Source organism: Triturus cristatus, chromosome 2_2 (assembly GCF_964204655.1).
Source record: "Triturus cristatus chromosome 2_2, aTriCri1.1, whole genome shotgun sequence".
Classification (NCBI taxonomy): domain Eukaryota; kingdom Metazoa; phylum Chordata; class Amphibia; order Caudata; family Salamandridae; genus Triturus; species Triturus cristatus.
This window is the reverse complement of record NC_140582.1, coordinates 945,608,864-945,625,915: the sequence shown is the minus strand read 5'-3', so window position 1 is coordinate 945,625,915 and position 17,052 is coordinate 945,608,864. Positions and strand designations below refer to the sequence as shown.

The following is a 17,052-nucleotide window of genomic DNA, read 5'->3' as shown; positions in this document are numbered from 1 at the left end:
AATCTCTGGACCCGATCTTTGGAACAGTGTCCAACCTTGTTTGTGGTAACAGTCTTAACACTACCTCTTTTGAGTTAGAGGTGCCAAATCAGGCTCACAGGATCTGATCCCATTCTTTCTCAGGGCCCTCCAAAACCTTTAGGCTCCAACTTCCGCAGGAGAGACTAACAGCTTGACCTTGACAGAGGGGATGTTACCTCAAAGGGGAGTGATTTAGGCAGAGCCAGTGACCCTCCTGTTGGAAGAAGGGGTAGCCATTTTGAATTAAGGGCTTCAGGGTATTTTCAAAGTAAAGCAAACAGGAGGTGCTGAATAGAGTGATAAAGTAGACCGGATTGGGGAAGGGAACATTCTTTAATCAATAGTGTTTGCATAGGATAAGACTGGCACCTCATTACCTCCTCTTAAGAACATTACTTGACTTGGGAAGGCTACATCTGAAGAAAGACTCCTTATTCCTGCTGGCACCCAGCCAGTGTAACTGCTATGGTATGATCAGGACGCTAACCTCCTGTGTGCTTACTTCAGATATATAAAAAGAAGGACTCCTGATTCTAAGAGGGCCCACCTGACCACAGGGGACTGCACCCTGCAGAAACCCTGGCTGGAGATTAACCTGGTGCCTAAAGTAATGAAGGCTGCTTGAGTGACAGGAGGAACTATCCCAGCTGTTGGAGAAAAGTGGGATTTAGTAATTTTTCCCATCTCTGGAAGCTGGAATAAGGTGCTTGATCAGGCTGCTTGATCAGGCAGGTTGCATCCAAGGTGGGCAGTAAAGCCAGGTTCAGTGGAGCCCTGTCTGGCTGCTTCTTCTGGCATTGCCCCACTGGAGGATTTTTTGAAAACTAAAAAAGTGACTAAAGCAAAGGTAAAATGTGTACCAAGGCAAGATGGCAAATTCTTCTGAGCGGTGAAGCAACCTTTGCAGAAACCAAGTCAAGTTTTGTCCCAGTCTAAGCTCTTGCGGTAGAATCAACAGATTCAGTAGGAGCTCAATGACAACTTATCTGATTTGGAGGGACTCTCATCAGCTTCAGTCTTGGACCTTGCCCCACTGGAAGACTTTCACCTCTAGAAAAAAGACCAGGGGCCAGATGCATGAAACATTTTAGTGGCCGCAAACACTCCAATTCACAATATGTAACTAAACCAATTTTAGGAGTGGTTCATTTTTGACCCATTCCTGAAATGGCTTTCAAAATGAATACCTTATCACAATTTGTAAGGGGTGTGTAATAAATTGGGTTGTTAGTTGAGAGAAGTGGAAGCCTCACTTAGACAAGAACCACAATCCTTGTTAGGGTGATTCCCAGTGGTCACTAAATTAGCCCTCTGGTAGCTTGACACAAGCAGTTAGGCTTAACTTAGAGGCAATGTTTAAAGTATTCATGCAGCTCACAAAGAGTGATAAAATAAAAGCACCACACAAGAAAAATCCCAAACCAATTTAGAAAAATTTCATAAATAAAATGACCCCCGATCAACAAAAAATCCAATCAGTAGATGCCTAATTTGAAAGTTGTAAGTGAAAATTGCACCAAGAAGCAGAAAGCACCACCGCATTTATCAGGTTGCACTAGACTAAGGGAAAATCACAAGTTCAGGCCGATGGAGTGTGGGTCGAATACAGGGGCCAGGTTAGCTTCTCAAGTATAGCATGAAGAGTTCCATTTGCGTTGGAGGAGGCTGTGAGGAGGGAGCTTTTATCTTGGAGGGCAGATTGAGTGTTGCGGATGGCCATTGCCGAAGCGCAGAGTGTGTAATCGCTGGAGCTTCATGTTGATTTATTTTCACAGATGGTCGCTGTTGGTGCAAAGTGCAGGTCCTCCTGAAGCTTTGTGTTTGAGGTCATCGAGGCTTCAGGAATTTCACCCTTTCTTTAGGAGGAGTTCTCACTCATGCCAGCTAAGGGTCCAGGACGTGGGGGGCACATTTTTGGGATCAGAACTCATTCCAGCAGCAGGGTTCAGGCAGTTTATTCTTGCTAGCTGGGCAGTTGCAGTAAGACCATTAGAAGCTTGATGTGTACCTATAATTCACAAATGATGTCAACTAACTGACCCTTGAAATTACTCTGCATAGCCTGGGTTCAAGGCAAGCAGTTCCAATCTGCTTTCTTCTGACAACATGCCATCCTTCCAGCAGCGGGCAGTCCTTCTCAGAATCTTCCAGAGTTCCTGAAGTGTTCTGATGAGAGATTCTGAAGATTGCTTTTTTAAACCTGTTTTCAGTCTTTGTATGGGGAATTCCCTGACCTACCCCTAAAACTGGTTTTTGTCAGTTCTTCCCCTTCCTCTGGTCCTGGTTCCAAACTGTCTAGCTGACAAAGGCACATACTGGCCTGGTGTCAGCTTCCTCTGTCTGTGCTGCAGGTAGAGCCATTTGAAGTGTAATCTTGGCAATAGACATCTCCCTAGCTATCTTGCCAGTAAAACCCACTCCCCTCACACCTAAGCCATCTTTGTTCCCATGTCTGAAAGCAGTACCCAAACCCCAACAGCAGAGCTATTTACAAGCATGTGACATTGGGAGAAAGGCACAGTAGATTTGGGCAAGAAAATACCAACTTTCTAAAAGTGGCATGTTCAATTTGTAACTTAAAATCCGACTTCATCATTAAAAAGGATTTCAAATTGGAATTCATTTGAGTGTAAACAGCGTATCTCTATCTGCTCCCAGTCTGAAGTTAGTACGTACTAGGTGTAATAAAGCAACCCAGTGGTAGTATATGGGAGGGATAGGCCTTACAACAGTGAAAAATAGCTTTTGGTGTTTTTCACTGTTAGGCCATGTAAAACGCAAATCAACATATCTTACTTTTCAAATTCCATGCTCCCAGTCCTAGGGGTGGTTAGGGCCTACCTTGATTAATAATTATGAAAAAGGGCGGTTTAGGCCTGACAAGTATATTTTGCAATGTTGCATTTTATATCTGCATTACAGGTTGCAGTGGCAGGCCTGAGACAGATGGTACAGTGCTTCTTTAGAGGGTGGCACAATGAGGGCTGCTGCCCACTAGTATCATTTCATTCACAGGCACTGGGTTAGGTAGGCCCATTTTTTAGGGACTTATAAGAAATGTCAGTGTGCCAATTAAGTGCAGGCAAGGTTTACCATGTTTTATTGATGGAGCACAAGCATTTTAGCACAGGTTAGCAGGGGTAAAGTGCACAGACTCCTAAATCAAACAAAAAAAGAGTTCAGCAAAGTAAGGAAGTGAAGTCAAAAGAGTTTGGGGGAATTCCACTTCAAGGATGTCAGGTCTATTAGGATGTATTGTGGGTGTCACTTCCAAATTATAATTTGGATCCCAGTGTATCAGTGGTTTGTGAACAGAATTCTGGTTGCAAACCATTGAAGTTACCGACTCCCGAGTTGGGGTGGTAACTTATTCCCAAAAGGGAAGGGTACCCAGCAGTAGTGGAATTGTGGACATGTTATTTAAATAATGTTTTTGATCAAATGTACCCCTAACACAAGGTGATTACAGAAATATATAATTATGAAACACAATGGAAAAATTATGTTTTATGTAACCCTGGGCGGAGTTGGCGTAGTACCACTACACTGAGTTCCACTGAGTCATGGAAAAAAATCAGTGGAACAGGAGCCCACGTCCTGCGACCAGCCGAGGTTCCGTGTGCCCAGCACAGGGGTCCCTCTTGCCCGGGCAGGCTCCCAGATCCCCTGGCCTGGCTGGGTTGAGAAACAGGGACCGGGCCTGGGTTTCGGGCAGGGCCTGGGGTGTGGGAGCCCCCGTCCAGAGGCCGCCCAAGAGTCTGTCTGCCCAGGACCGGGGTTTCAGGTGCCCGGGGAGGCTCCCTCCCTCCCCTGCCTGGCGGAGTTCAGAAGCGGGGACCGGTTCCGGGGTCTTGGCTCCGACGGCCCTGGGGTGCGGGAGCCCACGTCCTGTGGCCAGCCAAGGGTTTGGGTGCCCGTCACGGGGGTCCATCGGGCCAGGGCAGGCCTCCCCCACTTCGCCTGCGTGTCAAGGTGTCAGAGTTCCATCGGGGCCCCCCCTTGCAGCCCCGTGCCCGACACCCAGCTAAGGGCTTTGATGAGCCCCCGGGAAGCAGAGCCACCGAGTCCTCCAAAGGGCAGGCGGGAGCCCTCCTGTGAAAGCTCAGGGCGGGCAGAATGGCGTCCTTCAGGCCTGGGCATCTGGTTGCGCCTCTCCCCTCAGCCATCTGGTCACACGCAATGCTTTCCAATGGAGCAACCAGATGGCCGTGTCGGCATGGAAGTCCCGATGAGGGCTCACCCACCTCCCTGATCCCAGCCAGGGCTCCAGGAGGTCGGGCGCCTCCGTGCCCTGATTCCCCTCCGTCACTCGGTGCGCACGGGTTGCCAGAAAGAAGGGTAACTTTCCTCCGGATTACTAGGGACAGGGTATGCCGGAACCACTCTCAGGCTGGCAGTTCTCAGCCGGAGAACAGATGGGTTAAGCCCGGACAATACTTCCCCACTGCTCGGGGCTCCCTGTTCCAGCCCACCATGCGGCAAATTGCTCGGGATGGGCTCAATCGGTCCTGGGCAGTCCTTCCCTGGGCGTCTGGGGCTAAGAGCTCTGGACGGGTGCTCCCACCCTGGGCTCCGTCCCACGCCCTGTGCCGGGGCAGGCCTTCCCCAGCCTGGCTGGGTTCAGGAGCATAGACCGGGGCCCTTGGTAGCCCGATGCAGGCCCGTGGAGGCCTCTCCCGCGCAGCCTGGCCCGGTACCTCCGGGCAGGCTCAGGGATAGGTTAAGCTTCGCCATGGGCCCGGGTGGGAGGTCTGCCAGGGTCCCCCATTCTCAGAAACAATCGCAATGCACTGCACTCCGCTAGCCCCTCCTCCGGGTCGCCCCAAGGGAAGCTGGTACATGAAGTTCTTGAGTGGTTCACCCCAGTGGGTGCAAGTAAGTACTTGTTGAACTGATGATCTCTGATGGAGTCAGAGGCCCAGCTGTGGTCTCGGAGCCCCCTGAACGCAGAGCCACTGAGCCCTCCAAAGGGCAGACTCGGGTCGGGCAGATTGGCATCCTTCAGGCTTGGCCATCTGGTCGCGCCTTCCCCTTCGGCCATCTGATCGCACGCAATGCTTTCCAATGGGGCGACCAGATGGCTTGGACCATGCCGCATTGCCGCAGCAGCTTGGAACGACCGTTCCGAGGGGTGCTGCCACTGCCAGGCTTCTGCAACCCTGCGTCTTGCTCAGGCTCTGCCTCGGCCTGCCTCTCATCCGGGGGAGACGGCTGGGCCTGCCGGTGCCCGTGCGACCGCACCTCTCCACCCCTCCAGCGAGCCCGCCCGCCCAGGTGTGCAGGATCCTTCCCCTAGCAGGCTCCCAAGAGGGAGGGGTGTGCGAAGGTTGCTGTTCGGGAAAACGGGCATGGGGCTCCAGAACCCACCCCGTCAACAGGTGCGGCTACCTGCTTGATCCTGCCAGTAGCATATGCTTGTCTCAAAGATTAACCCATGCATGTATAAGTACACACGGCGTGTACAGTGAAACTGCGAATGGCTCATTAAATCAGTTATGGTTCCTTTGATCGCTCCATCTGTTACTTGGATACCTGTTGTAATTCTAGAGCTAATACATGCCGATGAGCGCTGAACTCCCGTGATGCGTGCATTTATCAGACCAAGACCAAGCCAGGCTCACCCGGCCTCTTTGCTGACTCTATATAACCTCGGGACAATCGCACGTTCCTGTGACGGCGACGATACATTCGGATGTCTGCCCTATCAAGTTTCGATGGTACTTTCTGTGCCTACCATGGTGACCACGGGTTATGGGAAATCGGGGTTCGATGCCGGACAAGGAGCCTGAGAAACGGCTACCACTTCCAAGAAAGGCAGTAGGCGCGCAAATTACCCACTCCCGAATCGAGGAGGTAGTGACGAAAAATAACAATACAGGACTCTTGAGCCCCTGTAATTGAAATGAGTACACTTTAAATCCTTTAACAAGGATCCATTGGAGGGCAAGTCTGGTGCCAGCATCCGCGGTAATTCCATCTCCAATAGTGTATATTAAAGTTGCTGCAGTTAAAAAGCTCGTAGTTGGATCTTGGGATCAAGCTGGCAGTGTGCCGCGAGGCGAGCTACCACCTGTCCCAGCCCCTCCTCTCAGCACCCCCCTTGATGCTCTTGACTGGCAAAGGGGCCCAAAGTGTTTACTTTGAAAAAATTAGAGTGTTCAAAGCTGGCCGGTCGCCTGAATACTTCAGCTAGGAATAATGGAATAGTACCCTGTTCTAGTTTCTTGGTATTCGGTACTGCAGCAATGATTAAGAGGGACGGCCCGGGACATTCGTATTGCTCCCCTAGAGGTGAAATTCTAGGTCCTGATGAAAGCCTTGATCAGAGTTGATCTATAGGCTGAAACATGTAGACCTGTCATCTCTTCTGACTTTTGCAGTTATTTGTTTGAAACTGCATATGCACTGTTTTATTCTTGACACCTGGACAGCGCTTATTAAAATTGTTTTGTGTCCTGGTAGCCAATTTTAAACATCACTTTTTAAATATCACGTTTTACACATACTCTTCACATGCACTGCAACCATCATCCTTGGAAACATTTCAGGCTCCACACCTTGGGATCTTAGTAGATTCCACCTTACACTACTTTTAAAACATCCGTGAGCTCCCTTCCTCCGTTAAGAATGTCGCAGCCCTTAGTTGCACTAGGGATTGCAACTAAGAGGAGATCCCAGATGATGAAGCATGCCACCTCGGTGGGTGATGGGATTCCGTCCTCTTTAAGAGGACTCCTTTAATCAATTCAGACTAGCTTGTTGTTGATGCTCAGCTCTAACAGACCAACGGTTTTTCTTGTGTTATTAAGGGTTCAGATTGGGGACAAAATTCCGTTTGGTCTCTAAATATTTCTCCCTAGAACCCCCTGTTTAAATTATTTTGTGATTGCAATTATTTTCCTTAAACGAGGAATTCCCAGTAAGTGCGGGTCATGAGCTCGTGTTGATTAAGTTCCTGCCCTTTGTACACACCGCCCGTCGCTACTACCAATTGGATGGTTTAGTGAGGTCCTCGGATCAGCCCCGCCAGGGTCGGCAACGGCCCTGGCAGAGCGCAGAGAAGATGATCAAACTTGTCTATGGAAGTAAAAGTCGTAGCAAGGTTTCCACAGGTGAACTTGCAGAAGGATCATTACCTGCAGAGCAGTACGAGTGACGGACGGTGCCAGCCCGAAAGCCTTGGCCACCTGCTGCGAAAACACCCTAGGCACAGGGCCTGGCCCTGCCCTTGCACGCCCCGGCTGGCAGAGCAGTCCGTGGCCGGATGGGGCGCTTGGGTGAGGACTGGGCCTCGGCGGGTCTTCTTCCGCTGAGGGAGGACCCGACCGACTGATGGACAGGGGACGGCGGCCCCTGTCCCTCTCTCTGGGAGGGGCACAGTGGTGGGCACTCCCTAGACAGAACCCATGCTTACCCGGCACGACCCCCAAGGTGGGGGGGAAACCGATGGCAGTGCCTCCCCGGGATGGGACCACCTTCCCCCCATAATGGCCCTGCCGCCCTGGGCCCTCCCGCGCCCGAGTCCCGGCCCATCTAGGCTTCGGGCAACCGACGAGCAGCCCTTCTTGTGCAGTAGGGCGGACTGGAAGAGAAGGAGCCGAGGGCCTGCGAGGGGACCCCTGGCTGCACTCGGTGGGAGGCGTGTGGGATAGGGAGCCGCCTGGCTCTCCCCTCCTGGCACCACTGACCCGGGCAAGGGTGGGGTGAGTTTCCCACCAACCCGCCGGGACAGCTCGGGCCACCTGGTGACGGACGGCTGACGTGCAGGTGGGGCAACCCTCCCTCGTTGCCAGGTACCTGGTTTGACCCTGTCCCGTGCAGCCGGGCTGAGGGGTTTGAAGACTCGCACGATCCCTCCTGGTTACCCCGGGAGGGACTGGTGGCGGTGGGGCTGCTGCCTGCTCCCGTCTCTCCGACAGCCCCCCTTGCCCACAGGTGGGCAGGGGGGACTCTTGGGCCAAGCGGCTGGTAATGCTTTTTTTCACCCAATGGTGCAGTTTGATTCCCAGAGGGGAAGCCTTGAATGGGGCGCCCAGGCCATCTAGCCATGTGGGCGTTGGACGGAAGGTGTCACCTTCCTCCCGCCCCTCCTACACCTGCAGGTGGGTGAACATTTTGGAAAAGGTGCCTGTGACTCTTGGCGGTGGATCACTCGGCTCGCGCGTTGATGAAGAACGGAGCTAGCTGCGAGAATTAGTGTGAATTGCAGGACACATTGATCATCGACACTTTGAACGCACCTTGTGGCCAAGAGTTCCTCCTGGGGATATGCCTGTCTGAGGGACGCTTGATCGTCAATCGCCCCGGGGCTTCCCCGGGATGCGGCTGGGGCCGTCGCAGGGTTAGCTTCCCTTAGTGGAGAAGTGTGGCTCAATGATTAGAGCGGCAGACCCTGATGCATAGGTCTAGCCTGGGACCAGGGTTCAATTCCCCGCCTCGGCAGGTCTTGGGCTCAAAAAATTCCACGGACCTGATAATTCTCGCCTCGGTGCCATTCCAATCATGGAGTCCCACTCTGCAACTCTGGGCAATAGCTTGCTTAATCTCCACAACGGCCCCCACAACGCTAAGGATGCCTGGCCTCCACCTTGGGGGTGCCCAGGAGTGGACGCCTCGCAGGGAAAGCCAGGATGGGTTCCTCAGCGGTATTCGTACAAGCGCCTTGAGACCCTTGTGGGTGAGTAGTGCGCTATACAAGCATCAATTTACATTTACATTAGTCCTCCCACAAGGTCAGACGCCCCGATCACCTGGTCCTGCCATGTAGGTATGCCACTGACCCGCCTAGCAGGGGGGGTGGGGGGGGGCGCGACCGGTCTGCCCCAGGCCACCTGGCTGCATGCCGCGCGTGGCTGTCTGTGGTGTCCCAGCAGCTACCCGTGCACACAAACCTCGGGCGCCCACCTCCGTGGCCGGCTTCTCATGGAGGGCAAACCTCCTCCAGATGCGATCCGGGGGAAAAAGGGCGTGTGATGCTGGGATGCCTGGCCTTCTCTGTCAGCTCCCCTCGACGCTTCGGCGTTTTTTCCGACTACGACCTCAGATCAGACGTGGCGACCCGCTGAATTTAAGCATATTACTAAGCGGAGGAAAAGAAACTAACCAGGATACCCCCAGTAACGGCGAGTGAAGAGGGAAGTGTCCAGCGCCGAATCCCCACCTGGCAGCGGGCGCGGGAAATGTGGCGTACAGAAGACCAACTCCCCAGCGTCACTCAGGGGACCCAAGTCCTTCTGATCGAGGCTCACCCAGTGGACTGTGTTAGGCCAGTAGCGGCCCCCTTCGCACCAGGATCTGGTCTTCTCAGAGTTGGGTTACCTGGGAATGCAGCCCAAAGCGGGTGGTAAACTCCATCTAGGCTAAATACGGGCACGAGACTGATAGCCAACAAGTACCATAAGGGAAAGTTGAAAAGAACTTTGAAGAGAGAGTTCCAGAGGGCGTGAAAGCGTCGACAGGTAAATGGGTGGGGTCCGTGCAGTCCGCCCATAGGATTGAACACGGCAGGCAGGTCGTTTGCCCGGGAATTTCAAGAGCCCCTCCGTGGGACTGGCTCTACCCGGACCCCACAGGCTGCCTTTCCTCCGCGATGGTGTGCCGCGACCGGCTCCGGCTCAGCTGGAAAGGCTTTGGGGTGGGAGGTGGCCCTCCGCTCGGCAGAAGGTGTTACAGCCCACCTGGCAGCATCTTTGCTGTGTCCGCGGGGCGAAGAGAGATTTGACCGCCTCCGCGCCCTCCCCAGGACACCCGCTTCCGGCCGCCCCTCGATGCGTGCTGGGGCGGGGAAGAGAAAATGGGGCTTCCTGCTCCCGGCACGACTGTCGACTGGGGCGGACTGTGCTCAGTTCACCCTGACCGAATCGTGCCGCTGGGCGGGGAGGCCCACGCCGGGCCCCTGGTGTCTGCGGCAATGTTGGTTACCCACCCGACCCATCTTGAAACACGGACCAAGGAGTCTAACACGTGCGTGAGTCGGAGGGCCGAGCGACACCCTGTGGTGCAATGAAGGTGAGGGCTGGCGCGCGCCGGCTGTGGTAGGATCCCGCCACAGGGCGCCACCACCGGCCCGTCTCGCCCATTCCGTCGGGAAGGTGGAGCATGAGTGTGCGTGATAGGACCCAAAAGATGTTTAACTACGCCTGGGCAGGGCAAAGCCTGAGAAAACTCTGGTGGAGATCCGTAGCGGTCCTGACGTGCAAATCGGTCATCCGACCTGGGTATAGGGGTGAAAGGCTAATCAAACCAGCTAGTAGCTGGTTCACTCTGACGTTTCTCTCAGGATAGCTGGCGCTCGAAGCCCCCAGTTTTATCTGGTAAAGCAAATGATTAGAGGTATTCGGGCTGAAACGATCTCAACCTATTTTCAAACTTTAAATGGGTAAGAACCCCGGCTTGCTGGTGTGGAGCCGGGCATGGAATGCGAGTGCCTAGTGGGCCACTTTTGGTAAGCAGAACTGTTGCGGCGTGATGAACCGAACACCGGGTTAAGGCGCACGATGCTAACGCTCATCAGACCCCTGAAAAGGTGTTGGTTGATATAGACAGCAGGACGGTGACCATGGAAGTCGTAATCTGCTAAGGTGTGTAACAACTCACCTGCCGAACCAACTAGCCCTGAAAATGGATGGAGCTGGATCATTGGGTCCATACCCAGCCGTTGCCAGCACTGAGAGCCGCGTGGGGTAAGCCAGGATGAGTAGGAAGGACGCTGCGGTGTGCACGGAAGCCCAGGGTGAGGGCCCGGGTGGAGCCGCTGCAGGTGCAGATCTTGGTGGTAGTAGAAAATATTCAAATGAGAACTTTGAAGGCCGAAGTGGAGAATGGTTACATGTGAACAGCAGTTGAACATGGGTCAGTCGGTCCTAAGAGATGGGCAAGCGCCGTTCGGAAGAGACGGGCTATGGCCTCCGTTGCCCTCGGCCGATCGAAAGGGAGTCGGGTTGAGATCCCCAAACCTGGAGTGGCGGAGACGGGCGCCCTCGCGGCGTCCAGTGCGGTAATGCAAACGATCCCGTAGAACCTGGCGAGAGCCCAGGGGAGAGTTTTCTTTTCTTTGTGAAGGGCAGGGCCCCGGAATACGTTCGCCCCGAGAGAGGGTCCCAAGCCTTGGAAAGCATCGTGGTTCCGGCAGCGTCCGGTGAGCTCTCGCTGGTCCCTGAAAATCCGGGGGAGATGGTGTAAATCTCGCACTGGGCCGTACCTATATCTGCAGCAGGTCTCCAAGGTGAACAACCTCGGGCATGTTGGAACAATATAGGTAAGGGAAATCTGCAAGTCAGATCCATATCTTCGGGATAAGGATTGGCTCCAAGCGCTGGGTCGGTAAGGCTGGGCTGCGAAGAGGGGCTGGGCGTGTGTTGCGGCTGGACAAGGCGCCACCCGCCTGGGCGGCGGCGACTCTGGACGCGAGCAAGGCCTTTCCTGTGGATCACCCCAGCTGTGGTGGTCACCTCTCCCCGTGCTTCCGCCCGGGGGCACGGGGCCGGCGTTTTGCATCGGCCGGTGCCTATAAGCAGACTTAGAACTGGTGCGAACCAGGGGAATCCGACTGTTTAATTAAAACAAAGTATCGCGAAGGCCCGAGGCGGGTCCCGCTGGTAACTGCCTCTATAGTGTTTGACTATTCGTAGGAAAGTCTATAGAGGCAGGCCAAACAAGGCTCTATCATGGCGGAGAGCGTGATAGTGAGAAATGGTGAAGCAAACAAACACAGTTCCAGATGGGGTAGTTCCTGGCGATTAAAAACCCCGTTAAGATGGCAAAAGGAGGTGCTGTCTTTTCCGAAATCATTAACCTCCTTACCGACTTTGACAACACAGCACCCACTTCAAATAATGCAACAAGTAACAACGATTCAGGTCACGATATAGCACCTAGTTCACCCTCCTTACATGATTGATTGATTGATTTATCTATTTGTATAGCACGCGATTGCCCGAGGGCGTCTTGGCGCTGAGATATACCACTGGGTCTGATGATGTTGACTACAGATGTGTGAAGAAAAGCCATGTTTTGACTTCCTTTCTGAAGGATTTCAGGGATGGACTAGTTTTTATGTCTAGTGGTAGTTGGTTCCATATTCTTGCTGCGTGTACCAGGAAGCTTCTTCCTCCCCAGTTAGTTTTCCGAAATCTAGGGACCCTGATGCATTTCGTTTGGCTGGATCTGAGTAATCTGTTTGGCTCATATAGTTGCAGATGTTATTTTAGAAATTGTGATCCAATTCCGTTTAGTGCCTTGTATGCCAAGCATAATGATTTAAAATGTATCCTACTTACAATTGGTAGCCAGTGCAGATTTTTTAGTTTATGGCTTACTTGTTCGAACTTTGGTATTCCTAGTATCAACCTGGCTGCTGCATTCTGCAGGCGTTGTAGTTTAAGTAGGATTTTCTTCCTTGCTCCGGCGTATAAGCCGTTCCCGTAATCCAGTCTGGACAAGGCTAGTGCTGTCACCACTGTCTTGCGTGAATCATACGGTAAGTACGGTAGGATCTTTTTGATCATTTTTAGAATGTACCAGAGATACGAAGCTAGTTTGCTGGCTTGAGCGTCGAAAGAAAGGTTAGTGTCTAACATGATCCCTAGGTTTTTTACCTTTTCTGACGACTCTGGGCATCTTCCCATATCTTTAGGCCACCATATGGGGGACCATATGTTTGTGTCTCTTCCTAGTATCATGACCTCACTCTTGTCTCCGTTTAACTTTAAGCAATTCATTTTCATCCATTGACTGATTTTTGTCATGCAGATTTGAAATTTTTCTGCTGTGTCCTGTACCTCCTTGCTTATTGACACCACAATTTGGGTGTCGTCGGCGTAGGATATAGGAGTGAAGCCGTTGTTCCTTATTATTTGTGCAAGTGGAGCTACATATAAATTAAAAAGAGTAGGGCTCATCGATGAGCCCTGCGGGACTCCGCATGGTAGATTGAACAGCTTGGATTTTGCTTCTCCTAATTCTACTGAGAAAGTTCTATTCTCTAGGTAGGAGGCTGTGAGAGCGCATGCTGTGTCATGTATGTATGCTGTTTTTAACCGTGTAATAAGGATTTCGTGGCTGACCGCGTCGAAGGCCGCCGATAAGTCGAGTAATATCAAGGCGGCCTTCGATCCATTGTCCATTATTTGCCTAAGCTCCTCCACTGCTGTGATCAGGGCCGTCTCCGTCCCATGTTCTACCCGGAAACCGAACTGGGAGTGATCCAGCCAATCTCCGTCCGTCAGATGTTGGGATAGCTGTTTATTTAGCAGTTTCTCCAAGATTTTTGCGGCAAAAGGGATCCTGGCTATGGGTCTATAATTGCTAGGATTTTCGCAATCTAGGTTGGGTTTTTTCAGTAGTGGCCTGATAGATATCATCTTCCAGTCATCTGGGAAGATATTGGTGTTGATAATTTTGGAGAATAATTTTTCCACTACTCGGCTTAGTTGTATGGAACAAACCTGCATTATTTTGGGTGGACAAGGGTCCGTTGGGCTGCCTGAGTTGGTAGTGTGGATCTCTTTCTCAATCTGTTCGGCTGTAGGTGGTGTAAATCTAAAAACTGATTGATCTTGTTGAATTGGTGGCTGTGATGTGTCCCCTTCTATTGTCTCAGTGTTCTGATTTTTGAAGGATTCGTACACTGATGAGACTTTATTCACGAAGTATTCTCCTAGTATGTTGCAGAAGTCTGATTACAGTGCTTCTGGGTTGTTGTTTTCGAACTTTGATAATTTTTTGACAGTATCAAAGAGGGTTTTGCTGGAGTTTTTTGATTCGTTGATCTTTTTAACAAAGTATTTACTTTTTTCTACTATTATTAGTTTTTTGTAGCTGTTTAGGGTATCTTTGTATTCTTGTCTGAGTTGGGTATCGTAATTAGTTCTCCATTTTTTCTCGGCTCTTCTACATGTTTGTTTTTGTGTTTTTAGAGCTTCTGAGAACCAGGGTTGTGAGGGGGTTTTTCTTTTAAGAGTAGCCTTTTTTTGTGGGACTGTCAGATCGACTGCCTTCTCTATCCATTCATTAAATTGTTTGCAGGCTATATTACTGTTATCGTCTAATGTAGGCTGGGATATTTGGAGTTTTTCTATAAATGCTTGGTTGTCAATTTTAGACCAGTCACGGTAGGTTGCTTGTTTAATATGCTCCACCGGTCTTCCAGTGTCCTCTTTAATTTCCAGTGTGAATCTTACTAGTTTGTGGTCTGACCATGGGATTGGGAGAGTGTCAATTTTGTTTAAGCTCTGACATGATGTGAAGATACCATCCGGCATTGTATGTCCGGCATTGTGGGTACCTAATAGTACTTTCTGTTTCAGGTCGAAGTTTGCCATTGCATCAATGAATGCTGTTATCTTAGGGTCTGAATTTTTCTCTAGATGCAGATTGAAATCACCTAAGATGGTATAGTCTGGACATGACACACTAGATTCAAGAAATGGACTTAACAAGTCTATTAAGGGAGTTTTTGCACTGGGTGGTCTATATATTAGTATTCCATTAAACGTGTAATTGTTTGTAATTTTTATTTGGAAGGTTAATGTTTCGCAGTCTGGGGTGCTACCTTTATGTGAGGTTTTAATTCTAAGACCTTCCTTCGCTATGATTACAAGATGAAGACACTACATCTAACCTCAGCAAAACCATGTAATTTGTGGCCTCCTCAGCCAAGTATGACATTGTTACAACAAACTTAGAAAATCTACCCGATGTGTACGAGGTCAGCAAAGAATTGAATACAAAGAAAAGTGATTACACAAAGAAAGTCACATATTGGAAATACCCAAACGAAAAGTATAATTGTGACTTGTGTGGAGACATTTTGGGAACATTTAAAGAACTAAGAAAACATGTCTCTAACAAACATAAAGGCTTCTATCTCAAAACCTATTGCTCAAAATGGGACAAAGAAGCCGAAAATCCGTATATTGCATGCCATTATGCCAAATGTAAAGGAAGACCTCAAAAAGAAGTGCTGCAATTCCTATGCAGCTTCTGTGACCTCAGATTCGGATCAAAGATTGGAGTTTCGCAACATGCTCGGCATGCGCATCTAAGAGTGCAAAATGAGGCTAGACTAGCAGCTCTAGCAAGTAGCAAACCATCAGAATGATGGTCAGAGGAAGAAATACTGCTATTAGCAGAATTTGAAAAAGTGTATGGGAATAAGAGAAACATTAATGCGCTGATGGTTCCGCATTTTGACAATAAAAACAAAACAAATTGCAGAAAAAAGAAAAGATAGAAGAGATAAGAGCAAAAAATCGGCAAAGGATGTACTGCAGGCATCCAATATCTCTGAGAATGACTCCTGCGATGAACCTGAGATTTCAGTGAAAGTAACAATGGAAAGGCGCAGAGACTTTATCAATCGGAAACGAGCATCAAACATAAAAAACTTTGATGAACTAAATGATAGAATCACAGAAGTCGAGAAGTACACCAAAAACATCCAGCATCATGATGCTGCTATGGATCTGATGGATCAGATAGTGACTTATATCTCAGAAAACACCAATGATATATGTCCTGTACCAGCAAATCGTACCGAACCAACATGCAAACCCAATAATGAGCCTATGAACTCTGCTCAAGATGAGCAACAGATAGCAAAGCAAGATAAGAAAAATGGAAGGCTCTATTGGGCACACAAGAAAAATTATGCAAAAGCAAAGGGCAGCTACAAAGAATACCAGGCAATGTTTAAAAAAGACAAAAAGAAAATTGCCTGGATAATCACTGATGGGGCAGAAGATGCCACCTGCCAAATCAGCCCTGATGAAATCTTCCAATATTATAAAGACATTTTTGAAAAAGAAAACAAGAAAAATCCCAAATTCATCCCAATTGATCAGATACCGGATAAATGGGAATATGGAAGACTATGGAAAGAGATTACACAGCTCGTAATAACTAAAGCCTTCGATGAATCAGATTTAAAGAAAGCAGTGGGGCCTGACAAGATTGGCATGAATGACTTGAATAACGTGCATAACAAGCAACCAAGACTGCTGCTCAGAATCTTATCGTCTTGGTTATCAATGAGAAGAGTACCGGAAAGTATTAAAAAGAACCAGTCGATATTAATACCTAAGAATGTACTGATTAGCGAACTTAAAAGAAATCAGTAATTGGCGGCCAATTACCATCGGTACGGCATTCTTGAAGTTGTTCACGAAAATACTAACTGAAGAACTCACATCTTCCGTTGAAATGACTACGAGACATATAGGCTTCATGAAAGTGAGAGTTTGTCTCGAAAATCTGACTCTTCTGCAAAACATCATAAAAGGGGTTCGAAAGAACAGTAGCTTGTTAGCAGTGGTATTCATAGATATCTCAAAAGCCTTTGACTCTGTCAGCCATGGTCACATTTTACAGAGTCTTGAAAGGCACAGTGTTCCATCATATATCAGAGACATAATAAAAGACTTATACACTGACTCAACAACATTTTTCAAGGGAAAAAACAATGAAGCAACTCCAGAAATAACAATGAAGTTGGGAGTTAAGCAAGGTGACTCTTCATCCCCACAGTTGTTTAACATTGCCATGGATCCTTTGATCTGTGATCTTCAGAAAGACGGCAAGGGCTTCACATTCGGCTCCGATGGTCTCATTGAGCAAATCACCGCTCTTGCCTTTGCCGATGACAACGCAGTACTCAGCAACACCTGGGAAGGAATGAGTACAAATCTGAAAATCATTGAAAAATTCAGTAAAACTAAAGGCTTAAAACTTAATGTGAAAAAAACACATGGATTTTATATAAGTCACCATAAAGATAAGATCCTGGTTAACAACTGTAAACCATGTCAATTTGAAAAACAAAATATTGTAAACATTCATCCAGGAGAATGTGAGAGATACCTCGGATTGAACTTTGATCCACAAACCGGCCATTCAAACAACAAGAAAATTAATGAGGTTCTGGTTGACTGGGCTCAAAAACTCGACAATTTACCACTTAAGCCCAGGCAAAAATTTAAAATTTTGTATCAATATTTGATCCCTAAACTGTAATTTAAACTGGAAATAAGAGGA

The 17,052-nt window shown here is 49.5% G+C and overlaps 1 protein-coding gene, 1 non-coding gene and 2 pseudogenes across 9 annotated transcripts in view; all 4 read left to right on the top strand.

Moving 5' to 3' along the window:
* Positions 1-17,052, top strand: part of LOC146862980 (cytosolic beta-glucosidase-like) — a 568,310-nt gene that overhangs the window by 156,930 nt on the left and 394,328 nt on the right. The window lies entirely within an intron of this gene.
* LOC146862983 (18S ribosomal RNA) lies at positions 5,407-7,156 on the top strand (annotated as a pseudogene).
* LOC146862982 (5.8S ribosomal RNA) lies at positions 8,154-8,307 on the top strand. Its single transcript, XR_014978676.1, has one exon. It is a non-coding gene; the product is annotated as a 5.8S ribosomal RNA (ribosomal RNA).
* On the top strand, positions 9,079-11,262 carry LOC146862981 (28S ribosomal RNA; annotated as a pseudogene).